The sequence below is a fragment of the Tenebrio molitor genome, chromosome 2 (assembly GCF_963966145.1).
Source record: "Tenebrio molitor chromosome 2, icTenMoli1.1, whole genome shotgun sequence".
Taxonomy (NCBI): Eukaryota; Metazoa; Arthropoda; class Insecta; order Coleoptera; family Tenebrionidae; genus Tenebrio; species Tenebrio molitor.
The window spans coordinates 30,571,080-30,577,486 of record NC_091047.1 but is presented as its reverse complement, the minus strand read 5'-3'; the positions used below and the strand labels follow the sequence as shown (position 1 = coordinate 30,577,486).

The 6,407-nt window shown below is 34.6% G+C and overlaps 1 protein-coding gene and 1 long non-coding RNA gene across 5 annotated transcripts in view; one reads left to right on the top strand and one right to left on the bottom strand.

Annotated features, from left to right (window-relative positions):
• The window catches only part of Dgk (diacyl glycerol kinase 1), a 166,574-nt gene that overhangs the window by 88,289 nt on the left and 71,878 nt on the right, over positions 1 to 6,407 (bottom strand). The gene's annotated exons all lie outside the window — the stretch shown is intronic.
• The window catches only part of LOC138124579 (uncharacterized), a 67,736-nt gene that overhangs the window by 58,924 nt on the left and 2,405 nt on the right, over positions 1 to 6,407 (top strand). The gene's annotated exons all lie outside the window — the stretch shown is intronic.

The window sequence follows — 6,407 nt, the reverse complement described above, 5'->3', positions numbered from 1 at the left end:
AAGGTTATGAGTTAAATTATTCTTGCCATCTCAGGATAATTTTAATTTAGTTTTAGATTTACGATTAGAAGGTTTAAATCATTTTACTTAAAATACACTCCGAATCAGCATCATCAGCGATAGAAATATTGAGTGAAAAAGGAAAAGTTCTATTAATTGTAGACTGTTTTAAATTTCGATTTCACAAAATTTTATGTGATGAAGTAAAACGTTAGTTGTGTACGAGAAAAACTTGTAAAGCGTATATTATTCGTGTTTGCCACATGCAACTTAAAATTTAGTAGGTTCTAGGTATTATTATGAATATATCTACTAATATTTATAAACATAACAGACGTTTTATGAGGTGTATTTTATTGGCTTCGTGTTGGGTATGTAGAGTTAGTAAGCAACCTTCTTGGAAGGTCTTCGGGACGCAACTAATATATAAACCTTAAACGACCCGGTTTAAAATCTGACCGCAGGACGCAACTATTATGTGACCAGGGTAGTTATCGGTATTACTGGAAGATAAGCCATCATTTCAATCATTTTAACGGGATGATAAAGAGAGGTTTTTGCCGACACTCCAACAAACAGGGTTGCGTATGACAACTCAGTCACCATTTTGTTCGTTCCCATTTTGAAAATATGATTCTGCCATTAGTCTTTTGTGTTCTGGGATAAAAACAATTTTTAAAATAAAATTTATGAAAATGTTACACTCGACAAGTGATAATTTAGACAGAGATTGCTTTTTCCAAGCAAAACATAATTTAATCTTGAATTTTATAAGCTTAAAGACTACATTTTCGTGTTCTTTGTGTGTTGACACATGATAAATGTATATGTGAATTTAAAAATCATCCAATATTGGCGAAAATTTATAAAAGAGCGTTCCATATGCCCCAAATGAGAACATAAATTTTAACTAGCTTCACCTTTTAAATATTGAATGTTTTCATTACGGGGCTCTTTAAATATTTAAGAAAAAATGATTTCAGAATCTCACTTTTGGTAGACTATATTTACCTACCTACTTCAAGCATTTTATATTTAAGTCAAATCCCAGACTGCAGATATTTGGATTATAAAACGTTTATTGAACCACGTCTATGAATTTATTTCTTAAAAAATAACTACTGCTATCAAATACTTTCTATTCATGACAACCAACCTTGATTTCCGTATACCGAATTTCCGCGCGAAAAGTTCGGATGCGTTTATTTCTGGCGTCTTTACCGTTACAAATATAAAATTTTATGATCTCAATCAGCGAACTGGAGAATATAAGATAGTCGACTCTATTATGATTAAAATAATAGACGGTGATTTCCAACATTTAATTCCATTAACATTAGTATTTTTGCGATCAACAATTATTTAGATTAAAGAAGGCGTTGAGATTTTAGACGTGTGTCCGCAATGTCTGGAATGGATGGAAGTATTTCTAGTTATATACCTGTTGCAATTTTAATTTGGAAATTTTTGCCGAAACGTGGTCAAGCAGGCAACAGCGCTGTATGTATTCATTATTAAAAACATCATTACGAATCGATGATGAATCTTTTATGTTCTAAAGTAAAAACCTCTTTTGCGTTAAAATTTGATTCATAGTGACAGTTGTTTGACGTTTATTAGCAAGTGCGCATTTACAAAATTCTGCAACGAAATGCGACTTTCCTATTGGTTACTTTATTTTTCTACTTACACTAGAGAAATGTGCAATATTGCAGTGTTACTGTTACAGTTACTGTCAATCAGGTCCAAGCTGCCATTTTTGTTTCATCGTGTCTTAGTTTTCCTTTCGTGTTTTGTGTCTGTTTTGTTTCTATTTTGTGTGCAGTGGCGGCTCGTCAGGGGTGGCAGGGTGGGCAGTGCCCACCCAAAACCAAATGACATATTTTTTTTAAATTTATGTATTTTAATTTTTAAATTTACCAATTATTTAATTGATGATTTGTTATTAGAAAGTAAATGTTTTTATAGGTACATCAAAACATTTCCAAGGCGAATTTTTGTCAGGGTAGACATGTCTTCCCTGAGAGGTGTTCGTTGAAATATGAAAGCTCTACGAGTATTATGACTAACCGTGCGAAACTGCGAAAGAAAGAGACCGAAGTAGAAACGTTTGTTTAAGATTAAGTAATTAAGGCAAGACATGTCTGCCCTGAGTGAAAAGCATTCATTTGTACACATTTTATTTAATTTCTCCCAACCTGTTCAATTGATTTATTCCAAATTTTGTGTAATAATATTTAGGGCTAAGATACATTGAAATAACTAGTAATTGTGAGAAATTATTCACTTAATTTTAAATAAAAAAAATATTAAAATAATTTTTCTTTGACCAAGATTTAATTTTTGCAAAACGCTGGCGTTATTCTTAAAAATATAAAAAAAAGTTATAAAAGAAAGTTGAATATCAGAGAAAAATCTTCAAAAACCTCCGCGACAGCATATGTCTAAAATAAACCATAAAGCTATTAAAACAATAATAAATAAATTCATTCGTATAATACTCGTAGCAGGCCAGACATGTCTTCCCTGTAACTTCGTCAAGAATCGGTACCTAATCGGTAACGTCCGCACAACTTAGTCGTTGGCAAGATCGTTGGTTTTCGTGTGGTAGTTCGTCAATTCGTCACGAAGAATTTGCGAGAATTAGTAAGAAATAACGGTGATTTTGTTAATTATTTAATGACAAACGCGTTTAATAAATTATCGTACGATGACAAAGTTTTTATTATTAGACAGGCGAACCCCTTCATTAAATTCATTCTAATCGTAAATTTAATTCATCGTGTCATTGGCTGACGGGTAGTGAAATCAATTTAACTCTTGTACGTATAAAATAAAAATAAAAAATGTTGTACATATAATATTTGTTATCAATTTTTCCACGAGTTTATTCATAAACTTTTTTGTTTACATTTTACAAATTATACAAAAATTAAATCATAAACATGAGTTTTAATGTGCAACCACAAATACTGATCCCCCTAGATAATATGTAACCAAAAATACTAATAATTCCTGCATCCTGCTAAAAATTTTAGCTATGTGATTCTACCTTTCGGAGATGCGCACGCACGCGCCTACCAGGAAAAAATAGACTTTAGTAACTTTACGTATGTTTGAGCTAGGATCAGAAACAAATTTGAATTGATCATAAATAACTACATATAATGTTTCAAATTTGCTGACAATTGCTTCGAAAGGTTATGTTTGTAATCAATGTAGTAAGTGAAAGAAATTAAAAATTGTCAAATTGACAGGAGCACAAAATAACCTCAAAGTGACCATCAATAAATAAACGTGCCTTTTTTTGTTTTTTTCTGTTTCTGTCGTTTCAATAAAGAGAAAGCGAGGAAGGAAATCGTGACGTCACCTCACAAGGGTAAAAATTGGACTATACTTACTTTTAAGTGTTTTGAAATTATAACAAATATTTTTTTTTGTTCGACACTGTCAGAATCTGAGAATTTTCTCCTGTGTGAACGGATTTTGATAAATGTCACAACTTGTCAAAACGAAACGTCAAGCTAATTTTAACGATTTTGAACGATTTGGAGCCTTTAAGGGGCTCGTCGAACAAAAAAACCTTGTATTCAACTCGTTCTTGTGTAAATTGGGCTTTTTTGGCCCTCGCGTTTTAAGCTGGCCCACTCATGCCAAATCGCAAACTTAAACATTTTAGTGCCTTGTTTAGGGTTTGAGTATTTTATTCATTTGTTTTCATTACTCTAACAATGCCAACTTGATTTTTGTAATAGATTAATTTTTGTTTTAAATTGCCAGTCAAATATCTAACAAATTTTTCTTTGTAACCTATCCCTGTTTTTGGAACAGACGCACTAACAAAAGATATCTTCTTTCAAAATTCGTTATTAAAAATGTAGTATAAATTAAACTGAAGTGGGAGTCGCTGGGGGCGGTTGGAGGCACACTAATGTCATGCATTACTATGGGCTGATCTCGTAGGTACATGAAGAAATTTTATGTGTTACGTATGCAATTTATTACTGCACGGTTTCTGAAAAGCACACGATAAATCCGTTTATTCTATTTGAAATGATAACATCAATGCACGTTATTGTTGTTTCCAGAGACAATCTGCAGGAGATTATGTATTGTGTCTTTCCTTATGTGGTTTTTTAACTATAATATTATTTAATTGTACTGATAAACTGATCAGCAAGACGTCCAGATCTAAACATCTTGGAATACTGATGGAATCCTACCAGAACAGTTTTAAGTGCTATTGTTTCTACCCTAAATAAATCTGCTGTGATTTGATTGATTAAATTAAAGATTATTCTCATAGATTTTCAAATTAATTTGAATACCAAGTTTAATAAATGCAATGTTCCCTAGTCTCGAAAATAACCTTTCTTAGCTCGAATTTTGTATTTTTAGGACATCAATTCACACTTGCTTTTGTCGTTGGCGATCAAACAAGCCTCTGTCGGGAGTCCCGTCATAATTCTTTCTTTTTCCAGAGACGAATCGGCCCATCGGGACCCCGACAAATTTCCCGATGGCCTTGTACAAGAATGAATCGAATACGTTGCCGGCAAAAAAGTCTTATCAGGAGGATGTTACAATGTTCTTGCCGTGGCGAGGATTTACGCCACAATAGCAGGATCAGCAAACAAATGAAGTTTCTTTCGCCATTAGTTGGGTGTATTTTCGTTCCCGGCCGTACGGTAGCTGTTTTCATAAAATTCTCACCTTGCACAGACTAAATTTTACTCCTGCTGGAACCGAAATTCCAGACTGGATGACAAAAATAAAAACGAATCGCGACGATTATACTTTTCGGTACATTTATGAACGAACTATGATGAATACAACATCAAAAATAGAACTTATTAAAAATGCTTTTTATTCATTCGATGAATTCATGAAATTTAAATTCTCATGTTAATTATTTTTTTTGACGAATGTAAAATTATATTTGTAATTTTTAGCATGATTAGTTGTTATTATTATTATTGTTATTATCATTAAACCAGCCGCCACCGCGATAATCACTCAGACAATGTTTGACAGTAAACTTTAAACGTAAACAGCTCCAATTAATTTATGTAAACTTATAAAATAATTTTACGATGTCTTAAATCAAACGGGGCACTCAAAATAAACGTTAACACCCCCCACGCCGATAAATCCGCCGACCACGTGACGTAATCTGGAGGAGGCGTAAAACTTCCCCGAATAAATCGCCCTACGAAAAACTTCTCATTGATCGAGTGACTGATGACAGCAACGGGCTCCATTCAAATTCATACAAGAATAAATATTAAATCGGGCTGAATTCGATTATTCGAAAAGTTCGAGTGTCCGATCAGCCCCTTCCATCTACAAATATCAAATGACGGGGCATATTTTCTTTCAACCCCCGGATCGATCGGGCGAATTTCAAATTTTCCACCATCTGACGTCGGTGGGGGTAAATGACGTCACGGACGGGCCGCAGGAGACCCTAATCCTGCGAAACTGGGTCGCACGATGACGTCAAATAGAACTCCCGCGAAGCGGGGCGGAAGAACGGGAGCAGGAAGGGCCGTAAAAAATATATTGGCCAGAAAAAGAGATGAAATTTGCTGATAAAGTGGATTGTTGGTTTTTATAGGTGATAGGGCGAGCGTGAATCACGTGTCTGAAACCGAAACCGTCTAGATCTAGATAGTTGCAGGAGCGCAGCTGCAGGGCTGCAGTGTGCAGCACACCGGTTTACAGAGCAAAATTATTGAAAGTGCACCGCAGGGATATTGACGGTCATGATTCTTATTCAGGCAATGGCTCCTTCTGAAATTTTTCCGTTTCGGAACATTTTTATCGCATCAGACGGATCTCGCAGCTGAAAACCACTGTAAATTTCTGTTTGAAAGTTGAACGATGGCGGCGCTTAGGACCGCCGAAAAACTTCCACGTTAGGCAGATTTATTTCGCAGCCGGAATGCTTTATTTATGATGCCCATAAAGGGCGCAACTGAAACCTCGTCCGATATTTTTTCATCCGAAGCGGCTTTCACCAATATACACAAGTGGGATGTAATATCCTGCTCGGGATATTAATCTCAAACGAGTTGCACATCGTGGGAACTAATAACCCTAAACGTTTTAACAGCATCCCCCACACGCATTAGATATGCGAAAAACATAAAAACTTGAGAGTCGAAGAGGAAGCCCTGTAGCACGTCCACGAATGCAACGATTTCATTTTAACCCATTGTGATCTTGTTATTTACGTCCGGGATAGTATCAAGAATTAATGAATAATTTAAATGTTTGTTTTATTTTATAGCTTCAGATATTATACAAATGATTTCATTTGAATTTGATCACCTAAATAATAATGACAATAATGAGCATACACGGTTTACAATCGATCATCGATAAATGTAGGATTTGCGGAACTG